The sequence below is a fragment of the Procambarus clarkii genome, unplaced genomic scaffold (assembly GCF_040958095.1).
Source record: "Procambarus clarkii isolate CNS0578487 unplaced genomic scaffold, FALCON_Pclarkii_2.0 HiC_scaffold_466, whole genome shotgun sequence".
In the NCBI taxonomy this organism is placed as follows: Eukaryota; Metazoa; Arthropoda; class Malacostraca; order Decapoda; family Cambaridae; genus Procambarus; species Procambarus clarkii.
In genome coordinates, this window is record NW_027189499.1 from 61552 (window position 1) to 86343 (window position 24792).

General features: G+C 46.0%; 1 long non-coding RNA gene across 1 annotated transcript; it reads left to right on the top strand.

Moving 5' to 3' along the window:
* Positions 1–8487: 8487 nt before the first annotated feature.
* On the top strand, positions 8488–18301 carry LOC138361554 (uncharacterized). The gene is made up of 2 exons (XR_011227028.1): positions 8488–9214; positions 13074–18301. It is a non-coding gene; the product is annotated as an uncharacterized lncRNA (long non-coding RNA).
* The last annotated feature ends 6491 nt before the right edge of the window (positions 18302–24792 follow it).

Consider the following 24792-nt stretch of genomic DNA (forward strand, 5'->3'; position numbering starts at 1 on the left):
AGGCTCTCACAAGATGTGTATGTGTGAGACAAGACCAAGGCTCTCACAAGGTGTGTGTGTGTGTGTGAGACAAGACCAAGGCTCTCACAAGGTGTATGTGTGTGTGAGACAAGACCAAGGCTCTCTCAAGGTGTGTGTGAGACAAGACCAAGGCTCTCACAAGGTGTGAGAGACAAGACCAAGGCTCTCACAAGGTGTGTGTGTGAGACAAGACCAAGACTCTCACAAGGTGTGTGTGTGTGTGTGAGACAAGACCAAGGCTCTCACAAGGTGTGTGTTTGAGACAAGACAAAGGCTCTCACAAGGTGTGTGAGACAAGACCAAGGCTCTCACAAGGTGTGTGAGACAAGCCCAAGACTCTCACAAGGTGTGTGTGTGTGAGACAAGACCAAGACTCTCACAAGGTGTGTGTGTGTGAGACAAGACCAAGGCTCTCACAAGGTGTGTGTGTGTGAGACAAGACCAAGGCTCTCACAAGGTGTGTGTGTGTGTGTGTGTGTGAGACAAGACCAAGACTCTCACAAGGTGTGTGTGTGTGTGTGTGAGATAAGACCAAGGCTCTCACAAGGTGTGTGTGTGTGAGATAAGACCAAGGCTCTCACAAGGTGTGTGACAAGACCAAGGCTCTCACAAGGTGTGTGAGACAAGACCAAGGCTCTCACAAGGTGTGTGTGTGTGTGTCTGTGTGTGTGAGACAAGACCAAGGCTCTCACAAGGTGTGTGTGTGTGTGTGTGTGTGTGTGTGTGTGTGTGTGTGTGTGTGTGTGTGTGTGTGTGTGTGTGTGTGTGTGTGTGTGACAACACCAAGGCTCTCACAAGGTATGTGTGACAAGACCAAGGATCTCACAAGGTGTGAGAGACAAGACCAAGGCTCTCACAAGGTTGTGTGTGTGTGTGTGTGTGTGTGTGTGTGTGTGTGTGTGTGTGTGTGTGTGTGTGTGTGAGACAAGACCAAGGCTCTCACAAGGTGTGTGTGTGTGAGGCAAGACCAAGGCTCTCACAATGTGTGTGTGTGTGTGTGTGTGAGACAAGACCAAGGCTCTCACAAGGTGTGTGTGTGAGACAAGACCAAGGCTCTCACAAGGTGTGTGTGTGAGACAAGACCAAGGCTCTCACAAGGTGTGTGTGTGTGTGTGTGTGTGTGTGTGTGAGAGAGAGAGACACAAGACCAAGGCTCTCACAATGTGTGTGTGTGTGAGAGAAGACCAGGTCTCTCACAAGGTGTGTGAGACAAGACCAGGTCTCTCACAAGGTGTGTGTGTGAGACAAGACCAAGGCTCTCACAAGGTGTGTGTGTGTGAGAGACAAGACCAAGGCTCTCACAAGGTGTGTGTGTGTGTGAGACGAGACCAAGGCTCTCACAAGGTGTGTGTGTTTGACAAGACCAAGGCTCTCACAAGGTGTGTGAGACAAGACCGAGGCTCTCACAAGGTGTGTGTGTCTGAGTGTGAGACAAGACCAAGGCTCTCACAATGTGTGTGTGTGTGTGACAAGACCAAGGCTCTCACAAGGTGTGTGAGACAAGACCAAGGCTCTCACAAGGTGTGTGTGTGTGAGACAAGACCATGGCTCTCACAAGGTGTGTGTGTGTGAGACAAGACCAAGGCTCTCACAAGGGGTGTGTGTGAGAGACAAGACCAAGGCTCTCACAAGGTGTGTGTGTGTGTGTGAGACAAGACCAAGGCTCTCACAAGGTGTGTGTGTGAGACAAGACCAAGGCTCTCACAAGGTGTGTGTGTGTGAGACAAGACCAAGGCTCTCACAAGGTGTGTGAGACATGACCAAGGCTCTCACAAGGTGTGTGTGAGACAAGACCAAGGCTCTCACAAGGTGTGTGTGTGTGAGACAAGACCAAGGCTCTCACAAGGTGTGTGTGTGTGTGTGAGATAAGACCAAGGCTCTCACAAGGTGTGTGTGTGTGTGAGATAAGTCCAAGGCTCTCACAAGGTGTGTGAGATAAGACCAAGGCTCTCACAAGGTGTGTATGTGAGACAAGACCAAGGCTCTCACAAGGTGTGTGTGTGAGACAAGACCAAGGCTCTCACAAGGTGTGTGTCTGTGTGTGTGAGACAAGACCAAGGCTCTTACAAGGTGTGTGAGACAAGACCAAGGCTCTCACAAGGTGTGTATGTGTGAGACAAGACCAAGGCTCTCACAAGGTGTGTGTGTGTGTGAGACAAGACCAAGGCTCTCACAAGCTGTGTATGTGTGAGACAAGACCAAGGCTCTCGCAAGGTGTGTGTGTGTGAGACAAGACCAAGGCTCTCACAAGGTGTGTATGTGTGAGACAAGACCAAGGCTCTCACAAGGTGTGTGTGTGTGAGAGACAAGACCAAGGCTCTCACAAGTGTGTGTGTGTGAGACAAGACCAAGGCTCTCACAAGGTGTGTGTGTGTGAGACAAGACCAAGGCTCTCACAAGGTGTGTGTGTGTGTGAGACAAGACAAAGGCTCTCACAAGGTGTGTGAGACAAGACCAAGGCTCTCACAAGGTGTGTGTGGGAGACAAGACCAAGGCTCTCACAAGATGTGTGTGTGAGACAAGACCAAGGCTCTCACAAGGTGTGTGTGTGAGACAAGACCAAGGCTCTCACAAGGTGTGTGAGACAAGACCAAGGCTCTCACACGGTGTGTGTGTGTGTGTGTGTGTGTGTGTGTGTGTGAGATAAGACCAAGGCTTTCACAAGGTGTGTGTGTGTGTGTGAGACAAGACCAAGGCTCTCACAAGGTGTGTGTGTGAGACAAGACCAAGGCTCTCACAAGGTGTGTATGTGTGAGACAAGACCAAGGCTCTCACAAGGTGTGTGTGTGTGTGAGACAAGACCAAGGCTCTCACAAGGTGTGTGTATGTGAGACAACACCAAGGCTCTCACAAGGTGTGTGTGTGAGACAAGACCAAGGCTCTCACAAGGTGTGTGTGTGTGAGACAAGACCAAGGCTCTCACAAGGTGTGTGTGTGTGTGAGACAAGACCAAGGCTCTCACAAGGTGTGTGTGTGTGAGACAACACCAAGGCTCTCACAAGGTGTGTGTGTGTGTGTGTGAGACAAGACCAAGGCTCTCACAAGGTGTGTGTGTGTGTGAGACAAGACCAAGGCTCTCACAAGGTGTGTGTGTGCGAGACAAGACCAAGGCTCTCACAAGGTGTGTGTGTGTGTGTGTGACAAGACCAAGGCTCTTACAAGGTGTGTGAGACAAGACCAAGGCTCTCACAAGGTGTGTGTGTGTGAGACAAGACCAAGGCTCTCACAAGATGTGTGAGACAAGACCAAGGCTCTCACAAGGTGTGTGAGACAAGACCAAGGCTCTCACAAGGTGTGTGAGACAAGACCAAGGCTCTCACAAGGTGTGTGTGTGAGACAAGACCAAGGCTCTCACAAGGTGTGTGTGTGAGACAAGACCAAGGCTCTCACAAGGTGTGTGTGTGAGACAAGACCAAGGCTCTCACAAGGTGTGTGTGAGAGACAAGACCAAGGCTCTCACAAGGTGTGTGTGTGAGACAAGACCAAGGCTCTCACAAGGTGTGTGTGTGAGACAAGACCAAGGCTCTCACAAGGTGTGTGTGTGAGACAAGACCAAGGCTCTCACAAGGTGTGTGTGTGAGACAAGACCAAGGCTCTCACAAGGTGTGTGTGAGACAAGACCAAGGCTCTCACAAGGTGTGTGTGAGACAAGACCAAGGCTCTCACAAGGTGTGTGAGACAAGACCAAGGCTCTCACAAGGTGTGTGAGACAAGACCAAGGCTCTCACAAGGTGTGTGAGACAAGACCAAGGCTCTCACAAGGTGTGTGTGTGAGACAAGACCAAGGCTCTCACAAGGTGTGTGTGTGAGACAAGACCAAGGCTCTCACAAGGTGTGTGAGACAAGACCAAGGCTCTCACAAGGTGTGTGTGTGTGTGAGACAAGACCAAGGCTCTCACAAGGTGTGTGAGACAAGACCAAGGCTCTCACAAGGTGTGTGAGACAAGACCAAGGCTCTCACAAGGTGTGTGTGTGTGTGAGATAAGACCAAGGCTCTCACAAGGTGTGTGTGTGTGTGTGAGACAAGACCAAGGCTCTCACAAGGTGTGTGTGTGAGACAAGACCAAGGCTTTCACAAGGTGTGTATGTAGTGAGACAAGACCAAGGCTCTCACAAGGTGTGTGTGTGTGTGAGACAAGACCAAGGCTCTCACAAGGTGTGTGTGTGTGTGAGACAAGACCAAGGCTCTCACAAGGTGTGTGAGACAAGACCAAGGCTCTCACAAGGTGTGTGAGACAAGACCAAGGCTCTCACAAGGTGTGTGTGTGTGTGAGATAAGACCAAGGCTCTCACAAGGTGTGTGTGTGTGTGTGTGAGACAAGACCAAGGCTCTCACAAGGTGTGTGTGTGAGACAAGACCAAGGCTTTCACAAGGTGTGTATGTGTGAGACAAGACCAAGGCTCTCGCAAGGTGTGTGTGTGTGTGAGACAAGACCAAGGCTCTCACAAGGTGTGTGTATGTGAGACAACACCAAGGCTCTCACAAGGTGTGTGTGTGTGTGTGAGACAAGACCAAGGCTCTCACAAGGTGTGTGTGTGTGAGACAAGACCAAGGCTCTCACAAGGTGTATGTATGTGAGACAACACCAAGGCTCTCACAAGGTGTGTGTGTGTGAGACAAGACCAAGGCTCTCACAAGGTGTGTGTGTGCGAGACAAGACCAAGGCTCTCACAAGGTGTGTGTGACAAGACCAAGGCTCTTACAAGGTGTGTGAGACAAGACCAAGGCTCTCACAAGGTGTGTGTGTGTGAGACAAGACCAAGGCTCTCACAAGGTGTGTGTGTGAGACAAGACCAAGGCTCTCACAAGGTGTGTGTGTGAGACAAGACCAAGGCTCTCACAAGGTGTGTGTGTGAGACAAGACCAAGGCTCTCACAAGGTGTGTGTGTGAGACAAGACCAAGGCTCTCACAAGGTGTGTGAGACAAGACCAAGGCTCTCACAAGGTGTGTGTGTGAGACAAGACCAAGGCTCTCACAAGGTGTGTGAGACATTGCCTGTTCAACATACAAATAATGAGAACATGTCTGTCTTCGGACTTCCAATACAATGTCTCCCTTCTGCTGACTGGTAGCGTGTCACAGGTGGAGACCCGAGGCCAGTTTGTTATTAATTGATGTTATGAACATTAGTGGTCGTGGCCTCGGCTGCCTTCACGTGAGTGGTTGTGGCCTCGGCTGCCTTCACGTGAGTGGTCGTGGCCTCGGCTGCCTTCACGTGAGTGGTCGTGGCCTCGGCTGCCTTCACGTGAGTGGTCGTGGCCTCGGCTGCCTTCACGTGAGTGGTCGTGGCCTCGGTGCCTTCACGTGAGTGGTCGTGGCCTCGGCTGCCTTCACGTGAGTGGTCGTGGCCTCGGCTGCCTTCACGTGAGTGGACGTGGCCTCGGCTGCCTTCACGTGAGTGGTCGTGGCCTCGGCTGCCTTCACGTGAGTGGACGTGGCCTCGGCTGCCTTCACGTGAGTGGTCGTGGCCTCGGCTGCTTTCACGTGAGTGGACGTGGCCTCGGCCGCCTTCACGTGAGTGGACGTGGCCTCGGCTGCCTTCACGTGAGTGGACGTGGCCTCGGCTGCCTTCACGTGAGTGGTCGTGGCCTCGGCTGCTTTCACGTGAGTGGACGTGGCCTCGGCTGCCTTCACGTGAGTGGACGTGGCCTCGGCTGCCTTCACGTGAGTGGACGTGGCCTCGGCTGCCTTCACGTGAGTGGTCGTGGCCTCGGCTGCTTTCACGTGAGTGGACGTGGCCTCGGCTTCCTTCACGTGAGTGGACGTGGCCTCGGCTGCCTTCACGTGAGTGGTCGTGGCCTCGGCTGCTTTCACGTGAGTGGACGTGGCCTCGGCTGCTTTCACGTGAGTGGACGTGGCCTCGGCTGCCTTCACGTGAGTGGACGTGTCCTCGGCTGCCTTCACGTGAGTGGACGTGGCCTCGGCTGCCTTCACGTGAGTGGACGTGGCCTCGGCTGCCTTCACGTGAGTGGACGTGGCCTCGGCTGCCTTCACGTGAGTGGACGTGGCCTCGGCTGCCTTCACGTGAGTGGACGTGTCCTCGGCTGCCTTCTCGTGAGTGGACGTAGCCTCGGCTGCCTTCACGTGAGTGGACGTGGCCTCGGCTGCCTTCTCGTGAGTGGACGTGGCCTCGGCTGCCTTCACGTGAGTGGACGTGTCCTCGGCTGCCTTCACGTGAGTGGACGTGTCCTCGGCTGCCTTCACGTGAGTGGTCGTAGCCTCGGCTGCCTTCAACGTGTTAATAAGATAAAGAATAATTAGATTCACGACTAGTTAAGGACATACTGTGAGGAGGAGGAGGAGGAAGGCTCAGAAGTTGATGTACCTCTTCCTGGACGAGGTGGGGATGCCCCAGGAAATGCTAGGAGCTTGAGAGTATAAACTGAGCAAGAGAAGGCGGTGTGGACTAGTCAGCATCCTGCAAGACGGTGACGTCACACCCAGAAGACGCCGACTGGCAGCCACTCGTCCCTTCACTTCTGAGCACGAGAAGGGGCTGACATCCTGTCTGTGCTCCCGTTCTTACCTGGGCTTGTTTCCACTTTGACACTTGTGAGAAGGCCTCGAACTAAGAATAGTTTAGGCCGAGACTCCCAGCATGAATGGGGTCCAGGAGCTGGCCTCGTATGTAGACGGATTCGCCGTGATGGTGAGGATGATGTGCTGAGGATGTGTCACATCGCGGCGACCGGGAACTTGACCCACTGAGCGGTCGAGTTTTGTAACAAGGAAGGCGTTTTATAACCCAGGATGATCTGCGACGTCTCTAACTTTGTCACCACACCCAAACTGCCTCCGACTGGAAGTATGTAAACAAATCCCAGAGAACTCGCAGTCAGTGCAGTGTTGTCAAGCAATTTATACAATTGGAAGGTTCGTTATATTGGAGGGTCTCCTTGACCCTATGGTGTGTGTCTGGGTTTGATAGATTTTTACTTCACGAAGATGTCATTTAAGGATTTACCTCCACACCAAGCTACCATGGATATTTCTTGTGGGAATTTCTTCCATGATGGATGATTTCCGTGTGGCCTCCTTAGCTATCCCCAGCAGTTAATGAGTTATCTCCGGAGCTGCCCTGCAATTCCTGGAAAATAGAGGGATGAGAGGATTAGCCCCTCCTTAGTTGACTGTTGTTCCCTGTCTTGTAGTAATGAACATCTGGTTCGTTGTGCAAACTTTCTATATGTATCTTGTAGGATTTTATTGGGTATCCACTGTGTCTGAAAAAATCCCCTAGACACTAAAGAATACCCTCTAGTCTCTCGCCATCACTGACTATATTTTCAGTCGGAGTCCCAGGGAGTAGGAAGGTGTCTCACAGCAGAGACGACATAATTTTTCTTAACTTTCCATCGAAAGTTACGGCTCTGTACAGCCTCCCCAAAAATCCATAAAGACAGGTTAGAACAGGCTCATGGCCAGACTGACCAGTGTTGCGGGGCTGCCAAGCACCAACAAAACCTGTTAACCTCATCTGTACCGAGCTACTCACACAGCTATTAAACCTTCTCCCGGAACGACTAAAGGATACTACTGACTTCCTTGAATGCTTGCGGAACTATAGCGACCTTTTGCCTCAAGAAATGTGTGTATTTTCGCTTGATGCACTATCCTTGTACCCAAGTATTCCACAACGAGAAGCAGCATGGCAAGTGGCGACATTTTTTGACATGGCCACAAGATCATGCACGAACTTCAGGAGGCAGGTGTCTGGAAGCCCCGACCATAGAGCTCCTACAAGAGGCAATACTACATATCATAAGAGACACCATCAGGACTTTCCACGGGAAGACCTACACACAAATTAAAGGGATGGTGACTGGGGCATCTAGCAGCGTAGCCAACGCGGAAATATTTGTACACACACAACATGTGAAGCGGCCAGACAAGAGGACAGACCAGCGGCGGATCTACCAGCGCTACATAGATGATAGTTTTGGGGTAATGATGGGAGGCGAACACGATCTCACAGCTTTCTTCTCCTGGACAAATGGAGTCCAACTTAAGCTCCGTTTCACCCTAGAAATTAGTGAAACAGCACTGAACGTTTTGGACACGTTTATTTCGACAAACCCAGGATGATTCAAACAAGAATCTTTTACAAACCAACGAACACTCACTCACATCTCCACTACTCGTCATGCCAGCCACTGTCATTAACAAGGTCCTGCCCTACTCCCTGGGAACCTCACTAAAACAAATAGCGATGGGGAGAGACTGGGGGGGGGGGGGTCCTCAAGCGTCTCTGGGATTTTTTCAGACACAGAGAATACTCTGGTAAAATCCTACAAGATGCAGTTATAAAGTTAGCACAAAGAACCAGATCTTCATTGTTACAGCACAGGGAACAACAGCCAACTAAGGAGAGGCTAATCCTCTCATCCCTCTATATTCCAAGAATGGCCGGGCAGCTCCGGAGTTAACTCCTTACCTCTGGGGATATCTAAGGAGGCCACACGGAAATCATCAAGCATGGAAGAAATTCCTACAAGAAATATCCATGGTGCCTGACAGCTGAGTGGACAGCACTTCGGATCCTTAGTCCTGAGGTTCCGGGTTCGATCCCAGGTGGAGGCAGAAACAAATGTGCAAAAAGTATCTTCACTCTGATGCCCCTGTTCACCTAGCAGTAAATAGGTACCTGGGAGTTAGACAGCTGCTTCCTGGGGGTGTGTAACAAAAAGGAGGCCTGATCGAGAACCGGGCCGCAGGGATACTAAGCCCTGGAATCATCTCAGGACAACCTCAAGATGGTAGCTTAGAAACGAGGTAAATCCTTAAACGACATCTTGGTAAAATCAAAATTTCCCTGTAAATCCCTGTTCGAACGTTGTACCAACGTCGTAGTTTCGGTGTGTGTTTGGCGGCATTAGCTCTAGAAATTCCTCCATAAATTTCTTTTGGGTTTTTGAATGGTTTGCTGCCGGTGAGAGCTGACTATAACTAGATATTTTATATCTTCCAGCAGGTCATTAGTGAATGACTCTCAACATCTAACAAGATGATGTCAATAGGCAGAAAACTTAAGCTGGTATACAATGTTGTCCTCCGTTCCTTATTTCTGTAGCATCACTCACTGATTTTCCCAAAATTAATGTGAATATTTCTTCTTGCAGGTGGAGACTGGACTCACATTCCACCGACTTCCGGACTGATCAAAAGAACGAGGATATGATCACTTGTATTAGGTACGATTGTTAAAATTATATATTTTTATGTAATGTAATAGTGTCTCACAAACTTTATGATGTGAAATTCAATAATGTATTGACTGTAGAAGACGCTTTTCGACATGTTGGTACTCCTTATTTTAATTATACTGACACACCCACACCGAAAGAGAGAGAGAGAGAGAGAGAGAGAGAGAGAGAGAGAGAGTATTCACCGGTTATAGGTTACATGACTTACTATTTACAATACTTATAAAAGAGCATCTGCTGGAAACATTATGTACCTCACCTATGTGCCTACTCACTGAGTAGGCGAGTCCTACAAAATAACGGCACCTAACTTAATCCTACAAAATACCTTAACATTCCTCCCCTTTGAATTAAACCGCCTACAGGTTAAGTCTATCAGGCGGTTGTATGACTCTTCCAGATTTTCCCAACTGGGACTCTTGGGCCCGTTACATCTGGAGAACCTTCTTCTGAGTTACTAACAGCAGAGTCCCTAGTATTATCTGTATCCACATTACCCCTGTTGAGCCTTGCTCTGCCTTCCTGTCTCCTGCAGGTGTTACCCCCTTCATTATTAGCTTCAGCATCCCTATTTGCCTCATCCACACCCAATGGGACCTCAAAATTCCCAGTGACCCTTTGCATGGGTCACCCATTACCCATTACAAAATTCCTTGCATATACTGCATCTTCCTCTTTAAACAAAACTTCTTCTCCCTGAGCCAACTAATTGGCCGAGCTAGTTACAGATTTTTCTTGATCTAGATCTGTCTTTACTGCTACCATGTGCACGTTGAAGAACCTATTAAACAGTAATTCAGAAGGAGATTTACCAGTGACAGAATGAACAGCTTTTCTTTGATAATGCAAAAATCTTCAAAGCCTTGTACTAATAGTGGCTTCTGTAAATCGCTGTAACTCTTCTTTTAAGGCTCTCACTGCTCTCTCAGCCAGACCATTTGAAGAAGGATTATAGAGGGCAGGTGTTACAGGTTTAATACCAATCTTTCTAAAAAAAATCCTCCATTTCCTCAGAAACAAAATAAGAAGCATTATCTGACACAACCATGTCTGTCAATCCAAAATTATAAAATGTTTTCCTGAGCAATTCACAAGTTACAGATGATGTCATGGAATTACACACATGAACATCCATAAATTTTGTGTATGAATCCACCACCACCAGGTAATATTTGTTATCCATAGGTCCAGCATAATCTATATGAAGTCTAGACCAGGGTTTCCCAGTGTATGGCCAGGAAAGTACTGGGGCCTGGGGTTTCTGATAATTCTTAAAGCAAATGTGTCAATTTTTAGTAACTTCAGCAATATCTTGGTCCATTTTTGGCCACCAAACCCAACTTCTAGCTTCTTCTTTCATAGCATTTATGCCATTGTGGCCTAAATGTTCCAAAATCTTACATCTAAGTTCCAGAGGAACCCCCCATTCTATTCCCATATAAGAGTATATCCTGGTGAATACTAAGGTCAGCCTTTACCGCAGCATACTCTGACAATAATAAATTATCATTCCAGCCATATTTGAGATTCTTCCTCAACAGATTTAATTTGGGATCCCTACCAGTTGCCGTCCTAATAGTCTGGAATGAAATATCCTCAAAAGACATAGTTTTCACCAGGTTAACATACTCCACTGGAATACTGGAATTAAACTCTTCTGTAACAGGCAATCTACTTAATGCTCAGCCACTACATTATCCTTGCCCGACTTTAATACCAAATCATACTCAAACCGTGAAAGTAGCAATGCCCATAGTTGAATTCTAGTATTATCATTAACAAGAATTTGTTTACCTCTACCAAATAATCTTAACAGGGGTTAGGATTTTTTTCTGTTCTAGCCTTCTGTTCTGTTCTAGAAGTCTGTTCTAGCAAGACATTTCCTACCCATCAGAAAATACCTCAGTTTTTTTTACAGCATATACCAAATCTAAGGCTTCTTTGTCTAATTGGTAATAATTCTTCTCTGCATGAGATAATTTCTTGCTAGCAAAACAGACTGCTTTTTCCTGGCATCTACTTCCTGTAATAATACTCATCCCACTCGTACTGGGCAAGCATCAATCTCCAGTTTTAAAGGAAGTTTACCAGTAAAATTAGTGAGCACTGGAGAATTTATCAATTCCTGCTTAATATTCCTGAAATCCTTCTCATTCGCTGCCCACCTAACTCTAGCCCCTTTTTTCAATAATTTATACAAGTCAGCTAATTTTGTTGAAAAGTTCTTCACGAACTTACAAAAAGTATGTCACCATGCCTTCAAAAGACTGTACTTCCCCACTGATGTTGGGGCTGGGGGGGGGGGGGCTATATAGTAAATACGTTTTTGTGAGGAGTAAAGCCCTTACCTGAAATATGGTACCCCAGGTATTCAATGACATTGGTCTTCATTGCTGTTTCACCCGCATTAATCTTCACATTGTGCTCTTGCAGAAGATTCAAAACCTTTTCTAATCTTGTATCATACTCTTCCTCATTCTCCCCGCATACAATAATGTCATCTAAAAAGCTAGCAACACCCTCAATGTTTACTAACAAATGGGACATGAATCACTGAAAAATTTCTGGAGACGAGGAGAGTCCAAAAGGGACTTTTACACTTAAATAACTCCTTATGAAAATTAATAACTAACAATTTCTGACACTCTGCATCTACAGGAGTTTGCAAGTAGGCATATTTCAGGTCAGTCTTAGAAAATTTTGTTCCCCTTGCAACCCAGGTACAACTCATCTATTTTTGGTAATGGGTATTTTTACAATGGATTAGGTTATTTAATTCTTTAAATATCTGCACAGATTATCATGGATTTTGCGGTCTGCCTTCAACACTGGTACAGTTGGGGATGCCCATTCACTATGTGGAATTGGCTCTAACATATACGATACGATAATTGGCATTATCGTATGCACTTAATGATTTTCCACATGTTTAACATTTAATTGTAACGTATCTGCCCACTCTCTAGACAGTGTTGACACTGCAGCACCAGTGTCCAATTTCAAGGGAACTAACTTCCCATCAATTACAAAAATTCACCACTTGTGACTTCACAGAACATACCTTCCTTTCCTTTCTCCGAATATTGTCTGCTTTCCTCACCTGCAGCTTCTTCAGACGGTTTACCTTCCTTTACTGTCTTGACCACAGTACCATTACCTCTTCTTCCTGCATTCCCTGGTCGTATCCTCTCCAAGACTTAGCTATTTGTTTTCAAGTTTTCTCTTCACACTTTTCTCAAGTGCCCTTTCTTGTCACAAAAGTTCCATATGTAGTCCTTAAACTTGAAGTAGCCACTACTGTATTTGTACTGTAACGTTTCTATTGTTACGTAAAGCATGGTGACAAATAAACACAGACACTAAGATACTATATATATATTTGCTCGAATATACAGAAGTACACAGGTGATACTTTGGTGTGAGTTGAGCGCACTGAGCGTCGGTACAGTATCTCGCAAGTGTCTGCTCTAGACCACACTTGAAAGTAGACTAGTTAATGTTTGTTATTCTGCTGCTTATATGCTCGGGCAACACCTCACCGTGTTGCCCGTGCAACGCCTCACCTCATTCATCTCCAAAGGTTGACAGGAATATTAACAATGCATTTGGAGCGAGTATATTATTGGGATAATCTACTCGCTACAGTACCAAGAGTGTGATCTGTAGAATTACTCAAAGCTACCCAAAGTCACCACAAGCTACTCAGAGCCAGCTAGTATTACATAAGTAATGAAGAAATATGGTATATTTACTATAAAGTTGGTGCTGAGTGCAGAACATGATCAAACCTATTCTTACTCTGAAATAATCTAATTTCATAACGAAATTAAAAGTAAATATGTTGCAGGTGACGCCATAGGAAGTCGCCGGTCCAAGCGACAATGTTGTTGATTGACTTATGCAAGATATATGGTTGCCTGGAGAGTGTTTGCTGGCGTATCAGCCTCCTGAACACAGTGATCCAGTCGTCGCACATCTCTGCTCAAATTGTCGCAAATTTAAGTGGTGATATAAACAAGAAGAATGCGTATTTATAATAATATCGGTGTATACTGGCAGCAGGTTTTCATTTATACATGTCTCACTGAATATGACTGCATATTCTGTATTGATTATTTTCTGTTTTAAGGCTTCTATCCCTCTGACTAGTGCTCTTGCATCCGGGTTTAATTGGAAGAGGAGTTCTCCAAAAGTCATGTTCGTTCGAGGTGAAGAAAAAAAGAAATAAATAACTGAAGAATGTATTACACTTATTATAAAATTTACACAACATTTTGAACCAACATGGTTCATTCTCAAGTGATGTTACAGTACAGGAAATTTATATTTATACTATTAGTGGATCAGGTGAATACAAGTGGATCGAACAATGGGGTCAGGTGTGAACAAATGGATTGAACAATGAGTAAACATTTCGCAGAGGCTCAAAGCAGTCATAGAACGACAACTGGAAACCATCTCAAGACCTTCAACGACTCATATCTTCACAGACGGATCAGTTGATCAAGAAAGAGGTTCTGCTGGGGCAGCAGTTTACACTACCAACCATGAAGCTTACTGGAGCATGAGTAGTGGGTGCTCAACATTGCAAACAGAATTATATGCCCTGAAGGAGGCATTCACTAATAAAGAGGTTCCTGTTTTTTTATTAGTACATCCAAGAATGGCAGACTGTTATTTTCACTATTTTCATTTGTAAATAGGAGGACTGACTCTAGATGGCTTTTTAGATCAATTAGTTCATCTGAGTCTTTTACTATGACGAATATGTCATCTACATAACGGCAGTATTCAATTGGTGTTTACCTACTACTGAAGACTGTCTTCGATAGTTCCCATGTAAAAATTAGCGAATAACACTCCTAAGGGGAGCCCATTGCTACTCCGTCTATTTGTAGATACATGTTACCTTGCGGACTGATGAAAGATGTCCTGTACCATGTCTATGGTGGTGTCGACTGGGACGTTGGCAAATAGGGATTCGGCATCCAGGGAAGCAATAATTTCATCGGGCTGTGTGGTTTTGATTAATTCTAGGAAATCTGCTGATTGTAGACTGTAATTGCCTGTAGTGTATGGAGGTAGGAGTTCGTTAAGCCTTTTTGCCAGGTGATAGGTTGGAGTTGGTATTTGGCTGATTATTGGGCGTAGTGGGTTACCTGTTACCTAGTAATAGTTTTGTTCACTTTGTGTTTAAGGTCTTCCACAGGTTCCTTGTGATTCGTTGAAATGTAGTGTCATCACTGAGGATGTCGCTGATTTTATTCATGTATTCTTGGGTAGTAATCATCACATATGCTGCTGTCTTGTCAGCTTCTCTTATTGTTACATCGTCCAGATTTTTTAGTTGTTTTGCTGCTTCGTTGATAATATAATAATATCCTGCATAAATAGCCATAAAACATTTAATCTTTATTAAAAAAACGTGACTTGAAGTTAAATAAACTTCATAGGACAATAGTTTTGTTATATAGATACTAACGTTATTCATTGGTATTTGTTCACTACTTAAACTACCCATGTCTTTTTCGCTCATAAAACACCAAACCCTACATGCTCTCTGATATATTGCTTAATTAATTAATTAATTAATTAACAGAGATTCACAAATAAAGATTATATTTGTATATGTTATCAGAGTGGTAGAGATAAAATAGTTTTTGTGAATCCATCACAGAGATGGATTCATCTTATTAGATAGGAAAGATATTTATATTTTGAACAAGGTTTTTGGCCAGCGCTCTCCCTATCAATGGGAACTACGACCTTTAGAAGATCAATGTTAACTTAAAAAACTTCTTGATACTGTAATAAATGAAGTTTTCTATGTCATCATAAAGACAGAAATATAAGCTGCATGTTAATACTTTTGTATAAATATATATTTATTTATTTATTTATATATATATATATGTATATATATATACAAGAAGGTACATTGGGTTTATGAAAATACATAACATTGGTGTCTTTACATTCTTGTAAAGCCACTAGCACGCATATCGTTTCAGGCAGGTCATTAATCTAACAGATAATTTTAAGTAGGTAATTTATAAGAAAATTTGACATTAGTAGGTACATTAAAATAAAATTTGAGGGTTATCAACAGGTACATTGTAGCATAATTTGAGGATTATTTAAAGGTATTTTGAAGTAAAATTTGCATTCAGAGTAACACCATGATATAAGAGGATAGCAATGATTACAAGGGTAAAGTAATGTACATGTTATGTAAAGGCTCATGTACATATATTGGCGGATTGGGTAGCACTAGATACAATGCGAGTTAAAAGCACTAAGTAGGAATATGAAGGTGAAATTAGGCACTTTTTTTTAATAAGGCAAAAGTTGGACAGCTTATCAATTCGTTAGTGAGTTCCATAGACTAGGTCCCTTTATTTGCATAGTGTTTTTACACAGATTAAGTTTGACTTCTGGGGATACCAAAGAGATATTTATTTCTGGTGTGGCGATTATGGGTTCTATTACATCTGTCCAGGAAGAGTTTCAGAACAGGGTTTGCATTTAAGAGCAGGGTTTTGAAAATCATTGATGTATATAAGAAATAGGAGAGGCACTAGGATGCTGCCCTGTGGCACTCCTATGGTTAATGGTAGAGTGGGAGAGGTTTTATCATTGATGGGGCTACATATTGGTGTCTGTCACTAAGATAGGATCATATATAGTTCAGGGCAAGGCCTCGGATTCCATAATGGTGGAGTTTAAGTAAGAGGTAGTTATGGTTAACAGAATCAAAGGCCTTTCTCAGGTCAATGAAGAGTCCAATCTGAAACTCATTTTTGTCAAGGGCTGAGAAGATTATATCAAGGAGACTAATAATTGCATCGTTGGAACTCTTTTTAGGGAGCGGTAGCCAGACTGACCGGGACTTAGTATGTTGAATTTTAGGTAGGTTTTTTAGTATGGTGAATTTTAGGTTTTAGGAGGTGGTGGTAGAGCTATTTGTAAATAATTTGTTCAAATATTTTTGATAATATACGTAGATTTGATATGGTCTGTAATTGCTTATGTCTGTCGGATGAACCTTTATGAACTGGCGTTACTCTTGTTTTTTTAAGGATATCAGGGAATGAATGACATACTAGAGATTTGCTGAACAGCAGAGCTTTGGGTGCACAAGGGCATGGGAGGTGCTCTTGTATACCATCTTGAGGTTATCTTGAGATGATTTCGGGGCTTTAGTGTCCCCGCGGCCCGGTCCTCGACCAGGCCTCCACCCCCAGGAAGCAGCCCGTGACAGCTGACTTAACTCCAAGGTACCTATTTACTGCTAGGTAACAGGGGCATTCAGGGTGAAAGAAACTTTTGCCCATTTGTTTCTGCCTCGTGCGGGAATCGAACCCGCGCCACACAATTACAAGTCCTGCGCGCTATCCACCAGGCTACGAGGCCCCCTCGCTATCCACCAGGCTACGAGGCCCCCTCGAGGCACCATAGATGGTATTTCACTAATGTTCCCAGCTTTGGTTTCCAGTAAGTGAATGATGGACACAATTCAGTGATTCAATGAGTCACCAGTCGGGCTGATTGGTGAAAGGAGAAAAGAATTTGGATAGCTGCCTGAAAGATATGTGGTAATATGTGTCTTGAGTCTTTGGAAATTTTCTGGCAAGGTTAGCACCAAGCACCTATTAAATTCTGTTCCCGCTTCAAGATCTGTTGCAGGTGTATAATCATCCTTGGAGAGTTTCATCTGGTTATGTGAATGTTGTTTAGCTCCTAGGATGATAGAGATGGCTCTCCATGTGCTTTTCATGTTGCCTTTTGTTTCTTGGAATCTACTCACAATAGGAAAGTTTTGCTTTTCTTATTATACTGGTAAGCATTGTTGAGTACCTCTTAACTACTTCCTTTGTAACTAGGCCATTCCTAAGATTTTTTCATATTCATGTTTCTTATTGATTGATTATGCCACTTGTGAGCCAGTGATTGTCTAATTTTTAGCCGGTTACTTGCTTGGTGAGGAGAGAAAAATTAGTGTTGTAAAGACTCAGAGTTTTGGAAAGGAAGAGGTTAATTAACTAATGAATTTATATCCTGTGTATTATTACATTCAGATTCCCAGTATATATTGTGAAGTGCATTTGTGAGATTGTCAATTGCTGCTTCACTGTGTAACCTGAAGGTAAGTTTCTTGTTCGCTGGTGGTGTTATGTCCATGTTTGCTATAAGGAAGGTAGAATAGTGGTCAGTTCTGTCAGTGATTATAACAGATGCAAGGGGAGCTACTACGTTAGTCCATAAGTGTTCCAAGGTAGTGGCAGATGTTTGAGTGACTCGGGTGGGCTTGGTGATTGTGGGGATTAGCATACAGGAGTTCATGCAGTTTAGGAAATAGTCGACTTGAAGGCTATTTTGTTGACACAGGTCAGTATTGAAGTCACCTTCTAGAATGATGTGATTTTAGTTGAGATTGTTGTTTACGATAAGATTCCTTGGGTTATCTGATAATGAAGCTTTGTTAGTATTGGCAAATCTATAGATAGCTCCTATAATCAAGGAGGATTTAAGGGAACTCCTTGAAGTGATCAAAGGTATATTCACAGTAATCATCTCTATCACTAATGATACTATTGCAAATGAAGGTATCTTGGTAATATATAGTTGTGCTACTTTCTTTTTAGTTAGGCCTACAGTTGTGAATGGCTTTGTAACCAACAAAGTTGTAAAGTTGGGTATGGTCTCTATTTAGCCAGGTTTCTTTTAAAATAAGGACCCATAGTTTAGTACTTACTGCTGTGAATAGTGCATTTATATCATCAAAAATGATTACCACGTGATCTGACATTTTGGTGAAAAACTGATAGGCAAATGTTATTCTGGAGTTTGTTTTTGCAAAGTTTGCTGTGTAATACCTGCAGTAGTGATGATCAATATACTGGCTATTGTAAATTTGTCACAGCAGATTTAGTTCAAGATCACTATCAGCTTGCATGTAGATGCAATTGAGTCAAAATACAATAAGGTAAGAAATTACCGAAAATTTCCCAATGCAATTTAGTCAAATACTATATCTGCTGTAAATATTAAATAACTATAGTAAAAAAAGAAAAATGAAGAACCACATTTAAATGAAACAAGTAAAAGTAAAATATAGCTCATTGTACTGTGACAGTAATAACAAATAATAATACAGTAAGTGACAAATGAAGAAATGAACAATGTAAAATGGTGGGATAAACAAGATAAAAACAAAATAAAATTTAAAACCTTTTGAATGGAAAGGCAGAGCTATAGTACACTTTGATTGTTAGATGAAACTGTAAGGTACACTCTGGTGTTGAGAAGGTTCTGTGGTAGAGGGACCACAGGGATAGTGTTCTGTGGTAGAGGGACCCCAGGGATAGTGTTCTGTGGTAGAGGGACTCCAGGGATAGTGTTCTGTGGTAGAGGAACCCCAGGGATAGTGTTCTGTGGTAGAGAGACTCCAGGGATAGTGTTCTGTGGTAGAGGAACCCCAGGGATAGTGTTCTGTGGTAGAGAGACTCCAGGGATAGTGTTCTGTGGTAGAGGAACCCCAGGGATAGTGTTCTGTGGTAGAGAGACTCCAGGGATAGTGTTCTGTGGTAGAGGAACCCCAGGGATAGTGTTCTGTGGTAGAGGGACCCCAGGGATAGTGTTCTGTGGTAGAGGAACCCCAGGGATAGTGTTCTGTGGTAGAGGGACCCCAGGGATAGTGTTCTGTGGTAGAGGAACCCCAGGGATAGTGTTCTGTGGTAGAGGGACTCCAGGGATAGTGTTCTGTGGTAGAGGGACCCCAGGGATAGTGTTCTGTGGTAGAGGGACTCCAGGGGTAGTGTTCTGTGGTAGAGGGACCCCAGGGATAGTGTTCTGTGGTAGAGGGACCCCAGGGATAGTGTTCTGTGGTAGAGGGACCCCAGGGATAGTGTTCTGTGGTAGAGGGACTCCAGGGATAGTGTTCTGTGGTAGAGGGACTCCAGGGATAGTGTTCTGTGGTAGAGGGACCCCAGGGATAGTGTTCTGTGGTAGAGGGACTCCTGGGATAGGGTTCTGTGGTAGAGGGACCCCAGGGATAGTGTTCTGTGGTAGAGTGACTCCTGGGATAGGGTTCTGTGGTAGAGGGACCCCAGGGATAGTGTTCTGTGGTAGAGGGGCCACAGGGATAGTGTTCTGTGGTGGAGGAACCCCAGGGATAGTGTTCTGTGGTAGAGGGACTCCAGGGATAGTGTTCTGTGGTAGAGGGACTCCAGGGATAGTGTTCTGTGGTAGAGGGACCCCAGGGATAGTGTTCTGTGGTAGAGGGACCCCAGGGATAGTGTTCTGTGGTAGAGGGACCCCAGGGATAGTGTTCTGTGGTAGAGGGGACTCCAGGGATAGTGTTCTGTGGTAGAGGGACTCCAGGGATAGGGTTCTGTGGTAGAGGGACTCCAGGGATAGTGTTCTGTGGTAGAGGGACCCCGGGGATAGTGTTCTGTGGTAGAGGGGACCCCAGGGATAGTGTTCTGTGGTAGAGGGACTCCGGAGATAGTGTTCTGTGGTAGAGGGGACCCCAGGGATAGTGTTCTGTGGTAGAGGGACTCCAGGGATAGTGTTCTGTGGTAGAGGGACTCCAGAGATAGGGTTCTGTGGTAGAGGGGAACCCAGGGATAGTGTTCTGTGGTAGAGGGACCCCAGGGATAGTGTTCTGAGGTAGGTAGAAGGACCCCAGGGATAGTGTTCTGTGGTAGAGGGACCCCAGGGATAGTGTTCTGAGGTAGGAAGAAGGACCCCAGGGATAGTGTTCTGTAGTAGAGGGACTCCAGGGATAGTGTTCTGTGGTAGAGGGACCCCAGGGATAGTGTTCTGTAGTAGAGGGACTCCAGGGATAGTGTTCTGTGGCAGAGGGGGACCCCAGGGATAGTGTTCTGTGGTAGAGGGACCCAGGGATAGTGTTCTGTGGTAGAGGGGACTCCAGGGATAGTGTTCTGTGGTAGAGGGGACCCCAGGGATAGGGTTCTGTGGTTGAGGGACTCCAGGGATAGTGTTCTGTGGTAGAGGGGGCCCCAGGGATAGTGTTCTGTGGTAGAGGGGACCCCAGGGATAGTGTTCTGTGGTAGAGGGACCCCGGGGATAGTGTTCTGTGGTAGAGGGGACTCCAGGGATAGTGTTCTGTGGTAGAGGGGACCCCAGGGATAGGGTTCTGTGGTAGAGGGACCCCAGGGATAGTGTTCTGTGGTAGAGGGACTCCAGGGATCGTGTTCTGTGGTAGAGGGACCCCAGGGATAGGGTTCTGTGGTAGAGGGGACTCCAGGGATAGTGTTCTGTGGTAGAGGGGACCCCAGGGATAGGGTTCTGTGGTAGAGGGACTCCAGGGATAGTGTTCTGTGGTAGAGGGGGCCCCAGGGATAGGGTTCTGTGGTAGAGGGGACCCCAGGGATAGGGTTCTGTGGTAGAGGGACCCCAGGGATAGTGTTCTGTGGTAGAGGGACCCCGGGGATAGTGTTCTGTGGTAGAGGGGACCCCAGGGATAGGGTTCTGTGGTAGAGGGACTCCAGGGATAGTGTTCTGTGGTAGAGGGGGCCCCAGGGATAGGGTTCTGTGGTAGAGGGACTCCAGGGATAGTGTTCTGTGGTAGAGGGGGCCCCAGGGATAGGGTTCTGTGGTAGAGGGGACTCCAGGGATAGTGTTCTGTGGTAGAGGGACTCCAGGGATAGTGTTCTGTGGTAGAGGGGGCCCCAGGGATAGGGTTCTGTGGTAGAGGGGACCCCAGGGATAGGGTTCTGTGGTAGAGGGACTCCAGGGATAGTGTTCTGTGGTAGAGGGGGCCCCAGGGATAGGGTTCTGTGGTAGAGGGGACCCCAGGGATAGGGTTCTGTGGTAGAGGGACCCCAGGGATACTGTTCTGTGGTAGAGGGACCCCGGGATAGTGTTCTGTGGTAGAGGGGACCCCAGGGATAGGGTTCTGTGGTAAAGGGACTCCAGGGATAGTGTTCTGTGGTAGAGGGGGCCCCAGGGATAGGGTTATGTGGTAGAGGGGACCCCAGGGATAGTGTTCTGTGGTAGAGGGACTCCAGGGATAGTGTTCTGTGGTAGAGGACTCCAGGGATAGTGTTCTGTGGTAGAGGGGACCCCAGGGATAGGGGTTCTGTGGTATAGGGGACCCCAGGGATAGGGTTCTGTAGTAGAGGGGACCCCAGGGATAGGGCTCTGTGGTAGAGGGACCCCAGGGATAGTGTTCTGTGGTAAAGGGACCCAGGGATAGTGTTCTGTGGTAGAGGGGACCCCAGGGATAGTGTTCTGTGGTAGAGGGGACCCCAGGGATAGTGTTCTGTGGTAGAGGGACCCCAGGGATAGTGTTCTGTGGTAGAGGGACCCCAGGGATAGTGTTCTGTGGTAGAGGGACCCAGGGATAGTGTTCTGTGGTAGAGGGGACCCCAGGGATAGTGTTCTGTGGTAGAGGGGACCCCAGGGATAGTGTTCTGTGGTAGAGGGACCCCAGGGATAGTGTTCTGTGGTAGAGGGACTCCAGGGATAGTGTTCTGTGGTAGAGGGGACCCCAGGGATAGGGTTCTGTGGTAGAGGGACTCCAGGGATAGTGTTCTGTGGTAGAGGGGGCCCCAGGGATAGGGTTCTGTGGTAGAGGGGACCCCAGGGATAGGGTTCTGTGGTAGAGGGGACCCCAGGGATAGGGGTTCTGTGGTATAGGGGACCCCAGGGATAGGGTTCTGTAGTAGAGGGGACCCCAGGGATAGGGTTCTGTGGTAGAGGGGACCCCAGGGATAGGGCTCTGTGGTAGAGGGACCCCAGGGATAGTGTTCTGTGGTAGAGGGGACCCCAGGGATAGGGTTCTGTGGTAGAGGGACTCCAGGGATAGTGTTCTGTGGTAGAGGGGACCTCAGGGATAGGGTTCTGTGGTAGAGGGGACCCCAGGGATAGGGTTCTGTGGTAGAGGGGACCCCAGGGATAGGGGTTCTGTGGTATAGGGGACCCCAGGGATAGGGTTCTGTAGTAGAGGGGACCCCAGGGATAGGGTTCTGTGGTAGAGGGGACCCCAGGGATAGGGCTCTGTGGTAGAGGGACCCCAGGGATAGTGTTCTGTGGTAGAGGGGACCCCAGGGATAGGGTTCTGTGGTAGAGGGGACCCCAGGGATAGGGCTCTGTGGTAGAGGGACCCCAGGGATAGGGTTCTGTGGTAGAGGGGACTCCAGGGATAGTGTTCACTTGGCATCTGGTTATTCAGTCAATAATCCACAGTCAGTGAGGAAAGATCTGAGGTGTGCCTCAGTGGTTATTTCATAGGTCTTCCCAGTGTCAGACTTCTTAGCTAGTGTTTTACCACCTCTTACAAAACAATGTTTAATTGATCCATTGGAATTTTTACGAACTTGATGTAGTTTAAATAAAAGATTTTGTCTGTTCCTATACAACTGAAGTGACAGTGAAGATATAAGCATTTTTATTGTTGATGGCTAGCTCAGGGAGTGTGAAGCCCTGCACAAATGTCAATAAATTTCGTAATTAAATTGCATATATACAAAGTAACCTTAAAGGTCTATAAGTCAGAATAAAGACAGATGTAGATGATAATGTGTCTACATTTCAAGGAACATATATCTTACATGAAAACCCAGACATGGTTAAATAAATACTACTCCACCATCACCAGTGTCCGGACACATGAACACTACCAAGGCAACAGTGTCCAGCCAGATGGTGAACACAGGCTGCACAATCCTAATAAATTACGTAACTCTCAGAGATGCATTGATAAACGTTAATATTTTATATTTATTAAAAATACAGATATAAACTTTGTTTTAAACATTTAATGTAACAATATTTCAAGTATTAGAACCAAGATATATTTAGCATTTAACGATTTCCTATAAAGTTGCAATGATACCTTAATTGCACTTTATCATCATCATATTCAGACAGAAATTAACTTAAATTTTTTGTCACTTTAATACACAAACGCCTCCGTGGTGTCGCCTTGTCGTAGTGAGGGGCTCACATAAATCTCCCTGGGACTGGTGAGGGTTGCCTTTGTCCCCTCTCCTCCCCTCTTTGGGTGTTGTACGTGCTAAAAGGCACCACGTAAGGGCCTTGTGAGTCATCGGGCCGCCCACTGGAGGGGTCGCCCGTGAGGGACTGCCTTAAGTGGATGGTTGGGTGTCCAGGCTGGGACAAAAGGGGGAATGGGGTCTTTGCACCAGTGAGGGAGACTGGAAGAAGCAGTAGGACTCCCCTGTTAAAAAGGTGGAAAATCGCTGGGGACGCCGCACCCTTCCTGCACTGCAGCCGGCATTCGGCCTCCCTGGCTGCCCTGGTAGGTGGTGTCCCTTGGTTCCAAGCCCCAGGCTTTTAAAGTGAATGCCGAATGGAAACCGACACGATCTTTCTTACCGAGACTCGTGGGGTGGACGACCTGGCCCCTGAGTCGGACTGTGATGGAAGACTTTGTAGCCCTTTGTAGCTGTAGAATTTTTCATGGATATGATACCAACATCAAATCATATATCAGACATCACCCTATCCCCACTGGATTTTGAAGAAGCCATAAACAGTATGCCTATGCACTCTGCACCAGGCCCGGATTCTTGGAACTCCATATTCATCAAGAACTGTAAAAAAACACTACGCAGGCCCTCCACATTTTGTGGAGACAAAGCCTAGATACTGGCGTTATTCCTGATATACTAAAAACAGCAGAGATAGCACCACTTCATAAAGGACGGAAATAAGGCAGAGGCAAAAAATTACAGACCGATAGCACTAACATCAGCACATCATAAAAGTTTTTGAGAGAGTGCTAAGAAGTAAGATCACAAAATACTTGGAATCACAGCATCTCCATAACCCCGGACAACATAGTTTCAGAACAGGGCGCTCTTGCCTGTCGCAATTGCGGGACCACTATGATATGGCATTAGATGCTATGGAAGACAAACAAAACGCTGATGTAATTTACACAGATTTCGCCAAAGCTTTTGATTAATGTGACCATGGTGTTATTGCACATAAAATGCGTTCAAAAGGAATTACCGGAAAAATAGGCAGATGGATCTACAATTTCCTGACCAACAGAACCCAATGTGTAATAGTCAACAAAATAAAATCCAGCCCATCAACCGTGAAGAGCTCAGTCACCCAGGGTACTGTGCTTGCTCCAGTACTTTTTCTCATCCTCATATCGGACATAGACAAGAACACAACCAATAGCACTGTAACATCCTTTGCAGATGACACTAGGATCTTCATGAGTTGGCAACATAGAGGACACGGCAAACCTCCAATCAGATGTAGATCAGGTCTTTCTATGGGCTACAGAAAATAATATGGTGTTTAACGAAGATAAGTTCCAGCTCATGCGCAATGGAAAAAATGAAAATATAAAAACGGAAACCACGTACAAAACTCAGGCAAATCATAACATAGAACGAGAAGGCAATGTAAAGGATCTGGGTGTACTCAAGTCGGAAGAACTTACCTTTAAAGAACACAATAAAGTAGCCGTCACAACTGCAAGAAAAATGACAGGTTGGATAACAAGAATTTTTCACACTAAAGATGCTATACCGATGATGATACTTTTCAAGACGCTA